This window comes from Centrocercus urophasianus, unplaced genomic scaffold, assembly GCF_019232065.1.
Source record: "Centrocercus urophasianus isolate 14NV4802_14NV808 unplaced genomic scaffold, USGS_Curo_1.0 seq_34, whole genome shotgun sequence".
NCBI classification, from domain to species: Eukaryota; Metazoa; Chordata; class Aves; order Galliformes; family Phasianidae; genus Centrocercus; species Centrocercus urophasianus.
In genome coordinates this window covers 1441838-1454412 of record NW_024884911.1, presented here as the reverse complement: position 1 = coordinate 1454412, position 12575 = coordinate 1441838, and positions in this window count along the sequence as shown.

Sequence of the window (12575 nt, the reverse complement as noted above, 5' to 3'; positions counted from 1 at the left end):
TTTCTCCTCTCTCTCTTGCAGATCATTAATTTTTAAAATAGAGCTTTGCTTTAAATACATCCAGCTCATTTTGCTTTTGGCTGATGAGTCAGAGGAGCTGTCTTTCAAGCAGGCTGATGTCCCATGCCATGCCATGCTCCCTGCCCAACACAGCACGTGTGTTGCCTGCTGGAGCTCCAGACTGATCTGCCCCTGCAGAGCCCATCACCCAGCCCTCACCTTGTTGGGAGCAGTTCTAGGTATCACAGTTCTGCTCTCATCCACTTAACTCTTCATCCAGCCCAAAACCAAAGGGTAGTGGCTGCAGAATGTGCCTTACCTGAGGGAAGGGGAGGATGATTTTTCTCAGCTGTGTGCATTTCTTTGTCCTCTGCATGCACAAGGCTTTACAAACATTTCTCTTACTTAAGGCAGTATATTGTGGGTGAGAGTTCCCTCAAATAAAATGAGTTTTATCACCCCCATCCACATCTGGGTATTCACAGAAGCATGGAGGATCACAATGCAGCCATGCAGCCACCTTGGAAATGCTTTAACATGACATGGCAACCTAGAAGGAAGGGTCGGGGCAGGTCTCATCTGAATGAGGATGCAGGACATCAAGAATGGGGTTGTAAACATCACTTAATTTTAGCCTGAATCACAAGACTAATCTCTCCAGACTTCTTGTATACTTAGTAGAGAAATAAAAACATTTCAGAAAGCAAGTTAGAGCAGAAACTTAATTTAGATGTACTCTCCCTCCACAGACTAAATGGAGGAGGAAAGTGATGCAGAGAGCCTCCTAACTGAGCTGCAAGCCATATAAATGGTTGCAATGAACCCAGAGGAGACTGGCGGCGATGGGTGTCTGAGCAGGGCTCACATAGCAGGGTGAGAGCTGCCCCAGGCTCTTTAACAAGCACAAGTGGCTTCAGCTTTGGTTTTAGGCTTACTCCAAGCACAACACCAGTCTTCCAGCTGTGCTGGGGCATGAGTTCAGGACAGGTCCATGAAGAACAGTGCTCACCATTCAATCACCTCCAGCTATTCCTTTCCTTAATGCCTTGTTTTTCACTGAATTTTCCACATCCTAGAACAAGCCCATCCCTTAGCTTCTGAGCACTCAGATACTACAGTAACCCTAGCATGGGATGCATGGATTCAGGTTTAAGAAAAGTAATACGATAGTCACTTATTTTGTTGTTGTCATATTACTTTCTATAGCTCTCTAGTCAACAGAGAGAGCTGTCGAAGTTTGTACACAGAAAACAGCGTCATACATAACTTGTGAGGAGAATATGAAAAGGTCAGAAGTATAAGCTGGCTGCTACACGGATTTGAGCTGTAATATTTTCTTGGACTCAGTGACAAAGCCCATCAGAAAACCCAGAGTGCCTTGCTCCCTCCCTCTCCAATCACTGCTCTCCCCCCCAGCTCCTCACCCTGAGCACCGGCAGGTCCAGAGCTGCCTCCTCACCTCTTGGGCTTCCAAGGGATAAGCTATAGAGCACTCAATGATCCTTCCTTGGCTGAAACGACCAGAACAGATGGGAGAAGGAGAGGAAGCAAACAAACAAAAAAGTAAGAATCGCAATCAAATGCATTTCACTGCACTTTATATAGAGATATAATTACAAGAAGTATTCTCCTAACACAGTTTCTCCAGGGAATGGCAAGGGCAAAGAAAGAAGGATGAAAAGCTGTATGGTGATAAATGGAAAAGACCAGCCTATAAGATAATCTCTGGGAGTAAGCTACGGAAATTTTCAAGGAAAAAAGAAGTATCTCACTTTCAGATTGCAGCAGAGAGCCTGCTTTAAAACTCCTCGCTTCACCTTCACCTCTGATTCTCCTGTTTACTTCCCAAGCTTCAAATGCCCTTCCCAAGGACAAATGCCTTTCCCAGGATCTCCCTCTGCTCCCCATAATGACACCAGCCATCCTCCTGCTCAGCACCCATTTCTGAGTCCTCTGCACTGCCTGCCCCAAGGGTGCTGTTGGAGGAGGGGAAGGTTTTGTATGCAGCAAGGAGTGGAAATGAATTAAGTTATGGTCGTATTAATTCAGGTCAACCACCCAATTCTTTCATCAGCTTGATTCTCCTGCTACTGTAGCGATCTATAAATGTTATAAACTTTAAAAGTTGTATGTACTTTAAGCTTCATAGGAAACTACTACTATTAACTACTATTAACTACTACTATTAAGTGGGAAGGAAAGGGGGATGCAATACAGCGTTATATACGAGACTGCAGAGGCCATGAATACACAATCTCACACTGAACCTTCCCAGCGCTTGGGACAAGGCTTCCAAACACAGCACAGCTCCCAAGGTGACATGTGAGGGGACATTTTCCAAGCCCCCCAGCCATGTGGGATGCTTTCCATCTCTTAGGTCATTTGCTGCCTCAAAAGGAAATGTTGTGGGGCTGTGACTGGTGCCAGCACACCGATCCATTCAGCCTAACCCTTCACCCTGCAGCCCAGACAACCACAGGCGTGTGGTTTGCAGAAAGTTCCCTGAACTTCTGAACTCTCCTTTTTTCTCTTAGGTGGGGAATTAAGTGGACTTAGTCAGAGGGAGCTGCAGGCAGGGGCTTTGAAGACGAGGAGCTGGCAGTGATAATGCTTGGTGTGCATGTGCAGGAGGAGTTTTTTCCCCTCAGCCCTGAATACTGCGTTCTGCTCCTCAATGAGGAAAAAAAAAGCGACAGGAATGAGGGTAGCAGCCTTCATATGGCAATGAAATCACTTCTTCCTAATCACCGTTGGAGCCTCGGCAGCAGGAGAACAGCAGGTCACAACCTAATACCTTTTCCAGTCATAAATTTCTAGGTATCTCCAGTAATAGGTCTGATCTCAGTTTACTGGAGCTGGGCTTTTTTTGTGTGTGTTTTTTCTCAGAATAGCATTATGGAAGAGCAGCTTCTTTACAGGTAGTGCCTGAATTTATGGAGCTTTATCTCAGCCAGAGAATGACCATTAAAGTCCATATTTACATCTACAGCCAAATGGGTAAACAAATACTCAGTAATGCTAAAAGTCAAATCTCCATTAACTGTTATGCAGCTGAAGATGAGATGAAAGCTCACAGGCATCGAGCCTATAGCTGCAGTGTGCTTTCCAGGAATGGAGCTGTGCTGCCATCTTATCTTCCAGAAGGATCAGGAGGAAAACTATCAATAGTTTTGCTCTCTGTTTATAAATGAAGATATTGTCCTAAGCCAATGTTTTCTCTCTTGAACCATCCCACCACCTGCACACACCCAGTCTCAGCCTTCCACCTGCACAATAGAAAGTTAAGAAAACAAACAGAGCGCTGGACGCGTTCTGTAACCAAAACATCCAACAGCAATAGGGGAAAAAACCCAGAAGCACACACGCAGTAATAGCTGTTTTCCTTTCCTCCTGAAGCACCACAATGAAGCAATTACGGCGTGTTGGGCTTCCCAGCCTGCGTCAGCCAAAGCAAGCAGCCAGGCGGCACGGAGGTGTGGCGGAACGACTCCTACCAGATATGATTCACTAGCAACAAAAACAGCCCCACGGTCCTTTTTTACTTTCAGGGAATGAGGACAGGTTTTCCACCAGCAGAATTTTCCGATCAGAGGAATTTTGCTGTAATAGGATTGATGACATAGGTGTCAGTATGAAAATAGGAAGGAGCCCAAGGGTTTGGCTATGCTGGGAGGCTCCCATACCTGAAGTACTGCACAAAGCTCCTCGTGGTGTCTGGAGGAAGGGAAACCCTCTAATTTACCAGAGAAAGGAGAACGTGCTCGTATGCAATGACCTCTCTGGAATTACACTGAATGGAGAATGAAGGAATACCCACAGAATGCACCGCCTGGTGCTGGACATGCAATGGGAGCCCCCAGCCCGGACTGCGGAGCACGACATGAATTAGAAATAGATTAAACAGCATCGTGTAGCTGTGCTCTGTCGCCAGACATTAAACCCTGTGAATCACCAGAGCCACTTCATGTGTGTTATGTTCTGTGTTTTTAGTTCTGATGGCCTTTGGCGTACAGCTTTCGTATCAACGTGCCTGTAAATCTGCATTTGTTTTAACAGTATTAAAGGGGGAACTGGCGGCGATTCTTACATTTAGTTAGCTTGGCACTTCCTTTTATAAAGATTCTTTAAGTCTTTTTTTAGAAACCTAAAAAAATTCTATGATACACCCACTACAAAATTAAATGGAAGGGCAGGGCACGTGGGGGAAAAATACTATGACAATTTCCCTCCGTGTCAGCAGGCACTCACAGCTCCATGTTTTGCATTATGGCACACAAGCCTCTGTAATTGTTTCTCGCAGTGATGAACATTAGATGAGACATAAAGCTGAGGTTAGGGGCGCCTGGGACTTCTGTCTGCCATCCTGAGGAGGTCTTCATAGCACGCAGGTTGTTGTACCTCGGTGGGGAGCCCAGTGCCACAACCCCGAATGCAGTTAAAGCCCATGTTGGTCTGACAAATGACTAAATTACTGTAGAATACATTTGAAGCTCTGTCTCAATATAAGGTTACATGTTTTTGCAGCTTGGACTCGCTGCAGCTCGCGGTGTGCACAAACCGGAGATGTGAGTGGTGCATCTTCCAGCCAGATTTTTTGTAACCATCGACCAGTGGGTAGCATTCCTGCAAACAATTAAGCAGATGATTTCTTCCCATCCACGGCTGTAAGACCACAGCAAGTGGAATCATCATTTTACACCCAAAATGTGCTTTGGATGAATAAACAAAAGGGAGGCATGAAACTAAAATACAAAATGTTAATTTTCCCTTTTTTTTTTTTTTTTTAATAGATAACAGAACAATGTCAAAATGCATGAAGAACAATTTATCTGCTCTTTCAAATGAATGAATCAGCCACGGGATATAGGTCTATTAATACCGATTTCTAGTAATAGGTAAAACCAGCCCTAGATAGAATAATTCATAAAAAGAACCAACACCCATAACATTGGCAGGAACAGTGCATGTTGTCCAAAAAAAATGGCAAGAAAGTTCATAAAGCTTCTACAGTAAAATACCTCATCATAAAGACTTCTGTCTTATAAAAAGACAAGAAAACACAGCAGTGTACAAAATCTCAAACTAAAAAAATATTGTTGTGTGCCTATATTCATTTTCCATCCCATCTAAAATTGCTTCCAACCCTTATACAGTGAGGAGCAGGAGAGCAGGGGAAATGGGAAAACATTTTATTTTTTTCTTTTCTCCAAAGCTCATAAACTTGATGGTATTTAGAGAAGAATAAAGAATTTGCATCAGCTGAGTCCATCAGTTACAGAACAGTCAGTCTAACCTAAACTTGACATTTATCATTTGTGGATATTCCATCCCAAAGCAAGTGTGAAAGACATGAAAGCTTCTCACTGAAACGCGTATTTGCCTCAGATACACCTGAATGTACAAATAAGCATCTTAGGTACACCCATCATTGTGAACAGTGCCTTAACTGAGCAGCAAGAATCACACTTGCCTGCCCAAACCATGTAGGAGCATGTCACCCACTAATGATATACTGAAATGTAGCAGTATTCAGTATTGTGCTAAAAGATGTGCTGATTCTTTGATACTCATTCTGTCACTTCAGTAGCAAATAGCTGAGTTTGTCTCAAATAAACAAGTGCAAGTAAAGCCACCCTTTCCATCAATATATTGTGTTTTGTGTACTTCATGCCAACGGGAAAGATGTAAGAAAAGTAGTTTGAGGATGGTCAAAGAAAATTGCAATCAATCTGCCAGAAAGAGTTATGGTAAATATTATTATTATGATTATTAATGATTTGTAAAGCACTGTAAATCTCCATGACAGTAATTATGATCCTTTGTATATATAGATTTGGCATTCCGCATATACAAGCACTTGGGCTTGAACTCTTCCTAGATCATTAGGAAATCAGAGGTCATATCATCGGTCGCTTGGAAAGTAATTTCCTGCAGATTTGCTGGCAATTCTCAGATTTTCCCTCGCTGTAAAAAAGGTATTAATGATTTCTCTCCATGCAAACCAGCTGAGATGGAGGCTGCGATTCGCGGCCTTTCAAGCACAGTGACCCAGAGCTGCACAAGAGCAGCAAGGCTGGATCCCCTCCTGTGTCACCAGCACAAACCCTGGCTGGGTGCATGCTCTGGGGATGAGAAGTGGCCAATAGAGAGCCCATGCTGTCCATACGTTGGTAGTTCCAAAGATAAACTGGATCTGTAGAAAGCATTAATCTCCAGGGGCCTCCTCTCGGTATGTGTCACTTAGTGTGTAGAGAAAAGCAGCGGAATGGAACTGATCTGTGGTTTTCATGCTCAATCTCCATGTGGATGAACCTCTTCAAGAAAGGAGTGTGCTGCTTTCCAACCCAATTCTCGAGACCTACACGTGGGTTTCTGGAAATCTGTGTTTCCAGGTAGGGAATTCCCACAAAGCATGACTTGCCATTAAAAGAGGAAGGAGGCAGCTCCTTATCTCCCCTTGCAGGATCAATAACCTTTATGTTGGCAGTACTTCAGCTGCACTTGGTGCTCTGCCCTCTTTTTCAGAAGATTCCTCCTCTGGCAATAAGCAAAAAGGACATTACGAGTCAATTTCATTGAAGATTAAATCCAAGTGTCCTCTGCTCAGCTAAATAAGCAGTTTCTGCAGTCTGAGTACCAGACAGAAATAATTCACCCACTCCACCTCTTCACCTTCGAGGCCAGCAGGAACAGGCAGGGATGTGCTGGGGGGTGGGCAGCCTGCAAGCACAGCGAAGGGATACACACAGGTTGAAGTGATGGTGGTGGCTGCGAAGCAGAGCGCAGTATTGACATTGACTCTCACGGCCCCATGCTGCCCAAACAGGAAGTGCCCAGTCAGGCTGAGCTCAGACACAACATTATTTCTCTATAAAAATCCTACAACTGTTGGGAGTGCTTTATCCGCCGTATTATGACCGAGTTCAATAGCACTACAAGTCCAAGCCTTGGAGTGATGGCTTTATGGGAACATCAAAAGCAGCGAGAGCCTGACCAACCCTCCTGGACTCATTGCATACATCTCCTACCAGGAGCCGAAAGCGGCTGCAGGCGGCGTCCATTGGGAACTTCCCAAAAGGAGAACCCAGCCTGAGTTACAAGCGGGCCCACACACACACACGCTCAGCTTCACAGCCCATTGCTTTCCCAGGAGCGGAGTCTGTGTTGTCTGCACTAAGGCAATATATCTCTTTATGGCCTGCCAGTGACTTTACAGAGAGATAAACAAAGCTTTTAAATCAAAAGGAGACGGAGCAGAAGAAAAAAGTTTGGCACCCCAGAACGCAGGCTGCTATTTGTTTTTTAACCCTTCCCAACAAACAAGAAAGCAAGGAGTTCTTTATGCAGAATCTAAATACCAGGGGAGAAACTGGAAACCCAAGGGTGGAAATGTAAAGGATTCTCCTAAGTTGGGAAATGTATGGCAAGGCCTTCCATTTAAAATAATCTGAGAAATGTAATCTGAGAAATGGATGTGCCACTGAACGGAGCTGTAGGACAAGCGGTCCTAAAGCACTACAGCCTCAATTTGCTGTTAACCAAAGATGTGCAAGTGAACCTGGGGACAAGGAGGCACATCTGCTACACACCTGTAGCACCAGGAGTGCACCAATCACTACTGAGCCATCACTGAGCTGCGGGGCCTTTAGGTCAGGGAATGGCAGGTAGGACCGCAGCTCCGCCAGTGACCAGATGGGATCACTTCAGAGCTGAGAAGAAAGCTGAAATTTTCAAAGGAATCAAAATCCAGAGCTGCTGTGGGTAGCAAAACATCTGAAGGACCCAAAGCATTCCAGTAACTCATTTCATTTCAGAGTTTCACTTCACCTGTTTCACGGATGTGGGACACAGTTTGTATTCTTGGTGCTGGAGAAAGAAAGAACATCTCCCTCGCAGTCTCTTAGCGCAGACTGAAAAGTCCTTCAACTTTACACTGAATTTGAGTGTGCTCAAGGTTTCCCTTCATTCCCTCATAGAAAACCAGTGGTACATGCAGGCAGGTTAGCAGTGTGTATGTGTGCAGTGACTTGTCTCCCTGTTTGCAGCCAAAAAGGGATATTTTTTAAGACAGCAAATCCTTTCACTAAAATGCTGGGCCCACACAAACCGATCTTATGCCCACCTTCCCCATACTGGCCCAAGCCAAGCTGCTAAAACAGCAGACATGCTCAGGTCAGGTCTTGCACAAGATGATCTGCAAAACTATCAACCAGAATACAGATGAAGCTGTAAATTCCTTCCTGGCTGCTCAGAGCTCTCCCTCTCTCCTGCTGCACACGTAGAGGCAGACAGAACCCAAAAGCCCAAACCCAGCACAGAGCAGCTGCTCCCATGGCTTTGAGCATGAACCTTCCCAGAGCAACCTCAGCATCTCAGCACAAGAAGACACCTTGTGGAATTAGCTACTTTTCACACCATGACCAAGACAACTACATATGCTGATTTTTTAATTATTATTTCTAGCATTTGTGCTTTTTTTTTTTTCCTTGTGATCACAGCTGAAATTCCTACTAGCCCACAGGGAGCAGAGAGCAATAACTTTAAATGGCCTCATAGATGCAGCCATGGCCAGAAGCCAGCACTAATTTCCAATTTTGCTATGTTGAAGAAAGAGGGTGAAAAAAAAAAATATGAAAGGAACAGAGAAAGAAGGGAAACCAGAAAAAACAGAAATATCCCTTAATGTTAGTGAGAATTGGAAAGTCCTGCTGGTGGTTTCACTGACAGGTTTAAGTTTCTATTAAAAAAAAAAAAAAAAAAAAAAAAAAGAATAATTTGGAATATCTGTTTAAAATCAGAGTGAATATTTTTCCTTAGACACAGAACATCCTTGTGACATTCAGGTCTTTGCATACTGCAGGCAGGGTGGAATTTTACTGACCAAATAAAGCATCGTCACTACTTGAGTACAGCAAACATTTGTAAAAACATATTAAACATGTCATAAATTAACTGAATTTGGGAGCCTGTAAACACTCACTTGAACTTACAGCTCTTTGATTTCACCAGCACATCCAGATACATGCATGCCCAGAGGACCCTAAGCCATCCCTTAACCTGCTATGGCATTGGATTTTGACTCCTTTGCTATTTCCTAAACATTTTGGACCTATTTGTTCTTCTCACCATTCCCTCCACTGACCATAGGTGAAAAGTAAGAGCACTTGTGAAAAGATATCTTGCAGCCCCTTTCCATAAGCTCTTGCTTACCAAAGTCATGTTTTTGCCATGAAAAACTGCATTTACAGCCAGTGCTCATTAAGACAAAGTAAAATTTTGTGCAAGGAACAGATGCAAAGCAAAACAGAACTCCAAGAGGAATTCTGCAAGGAAACCAAAGAAGCATGGAGCTGCCCACATAGGTTTGGCTGAGATCATGGAGATGCTCTTACAGGGAAGCAGCCTGCACCAGCCAAGGCTACAAAGTGAAACTTCAAAAAAGGAGACTTAAAGCAGACAAGGACCAGCAAGTAGTCCAGGTTTGGTTTAAGAGGAGTTACGCAAAGAAGCATAAAATGCTCAAAGGTGTGAGGAAATGCAGAATATAAAAAATAACAACTCATCCTGCTGTACCAAATAAGGGACTGGGCTGTTCAGCCTGGAGAAGGCTCTGGGGAAACCTCACTGTGGCATTCCAGTGCTTGAAGGGAGCTTATAAACAGGAGGGAGAACAACTTTTTATACTGTCTGATAAGTGTAAGGACGTGGGGGAATGGCTTTAAACTAAAAGAGGGAAGATTTGGGTTATGTGTTAGGAGGAAATTCTTTGCTCAGAGGGTGGTGAGGCCCCAGCATTGCTGCCCAGAGCTGTGGGCGCCCATCCACGGAGGTGCCCAAGGCTGTGGATGGGTCCTGGGCAGCCTGAGTTGAGGGGCAGGCAGCCCACAGCAGTGGTTAGAACTAGATGATATTAAGGTCCTTCCAACTCAAGCCATTCTATGATTCGATGAGAGAGAAGAAAAAACATCTCCTACTCTTCACTTTGGTTTCTTCCAGTCCCACTTGCCAGCTTTTCAAATTCCCTAGAGAGCCTCCCATAGTAAATGACCTTTGTTTGGAGGTTGCCTCTCCTGTCTTCCCTGGAAAAGGATGCATCCTTTTGATCTCAATAATCACTCCACAAGGCTGCCAGGCATCTCACTGCCTCAGGTGTTACAGAGATGAATCAAAATTATTAAAGCAGAGCCATTAGACCCAGTGCTTAATTTTAGATGCAATGATCACTATTAGTTCTAAAGGGCTGCCACTAAAGCCAAGCAAACTGCTACTGATTTCAGTGCAAAATCTCCCTGTTTGCCTATGGATAATCCTGGAGGAGCATCAGATACAGAGCCAGAATGGCAAACCAGTAAAAACATGGTGAGAAGAATCTCAGGAAGAGCTGGGAACACAGCTGCAGAGGTAAGGGGATGATCAGTGTTAGGTGACAGTGCCTTGCTTAATTCTCAAAGGCACACAAGCTTTCCTTCACCCTCAATTTCAAGCCCTCAATAGTAGATCTATTCATCTTTCATTGTCTGCTTCCTTTGTTCTTAACCTGCCAGGAAGAAGAGTGACCAAAATCCTGAGATTAACACTCAGTGCCACCTGTGGAAGCAACACTTACTTGACCCATAGCCAGCATGTGAGTATGGTGACCTAGGACCAGAGGGTGCCTCCTCTGGTGCAGATGCATCTTTTCTCCTGAATGCTGATTGCTCCTGTTGGTCTGATGCCAAAGATCCCCTCTTATGAGACCCTCACCTCTTTTTTTACCTCCCTGCTCTGCAGTAAATTGGGAGTAATTTTGTAAGTTCATCACTGCCTGAGTACCACTCAGTCAAATCCAGCTCAGTGCATCACAACAGACATCAGGGTGTAAAGAAAAAAATAAAATAAAAATTTTTAAAAAAAATCAAAACACCCAAACAACAAACACAGACATAATTTCTCAGTATTTTGTATCAGCTGTGAGCTCATGAAGAAACTGAGGTAATGTGGTCCAAAAAAACAGATGTTAACCGAGGAGACACGTCCTGCACTGCAGGTCTTTGGCAGTAATGACCGACCTGTGCTAAAAGCTTCACGTATCTGAATTGCCTCTGGGGGAAAATTGCCTCTATGAGCAATGACTGGAAGAGATCTGGGCAAGGACCAACTCAACTGCTCCACATGTAGGGTGCCAATGCCCAGGTGTGCAACTCCTACTTGCTAACAGGACACGGAACTGAAGTAAGGAAAAATGACACTGCGGAGAGATTTGATGCAGGAGGGTTGGGGATGGTGGGATCCCGTTCCCAGCCCTGCCAGGCACCCTCTGAACATCACTGGAACACTTTGGTCTGGTTCTGCATTTAGCAAGTGGATCTCATTGTATGGCCTCAGCTCACTGCAAAGCCCATGAGCCTCTTGCTCCCAATGTGTCTTGAGATTCCCAGCTGAGAGTGCACAGCGAGAACTGACACAACAACAGACTGCTGACCATCCAGCTTTAAACGATTTAACAAACAGCACTGAGAAACGTGAGAGGTGCTACCTTGCACAAGCAGATGAATGGGCAGAGCAGCATCCATGGTAGAGAGCAGCTCAGCCATAAGCTCACCCAAGGACAGGTCTGCTTTCTGGGCAGGCATCTCCACTGTACTGGAAGGCAGCCCATGCAGGTCTGTATTTTGCCAGGCTGATCTGAGGTCTGTGGGGAAAAACGGTAATTGTTTCTTTTATTTTTCATCTCCCCCCTGCATCTCCCTAACAGCTCCGGCTGCAGCTACATTCTATTTTTTCCCCTTACAATTGTTTCAATAGATTCTTTATGGTTTATGGGTTGCTCAGTTTGTTGGGGTTTTTTTATTTTTTTCTCCCCTTAAAACGAAGCCTGAAATATGCTCTGAATTAAGAAAAAGCTCCATGTCACTTGGGATTGGACTGCTGCTGAACTGTTCCGTGTGTGTGTGCGCGTGTGTGCGCGCAACCTCCCGGCCAAAAATGCCTCGGGGGCTCTCCCTAACTGTTGGGGTCCTAAAAAGGGTCCGCTCTTCCTGACTGGCCTCCCTCCGACACGGCTGGGGGGAGAGCTCGGGGGGAGCACGTTCTCCACCCCCACCAGCACCACGCTCCCTCTCTAGCACATCTGTCCAAGCTTGCTCACTGCTGGCCCTTTCCTTCCCCATATGCTACAGGCATTTTTGGCCTGGCTGAGTCCTCAGTGCATTAAGCAGGAGGCCCCTGGTTCAAGAAATCTCCCCCACTCACAGCGCAGCAGAAATGGTGTGTGTGTAGCAGAGGGGTGAGAAGACGGGATCTGCGAAGGGGAGGAAAAAAAGTGTGCATAGGGAGGGGGAATATCTCGCCTGCTATCTTTATTGGAGAAAAAATCTATTCACTGCGGGAAAATAACACGCAGCTTTGGCTTTTAACCTGCTCTGTCACCAGGCAAAGTGAAGGTGGGATTCTGGAGGGGCTGGCTGCAGGCTCTGTGCTCCGTGCAGGCTGTATCTCTAGCTAGGGCAGTTTATCTGGGATGATGCAGCTGTGCAGCAAAACAACACACTTGAACACACACAAACACCCCCACCTCTTCCAAACAAGAAGCCTTC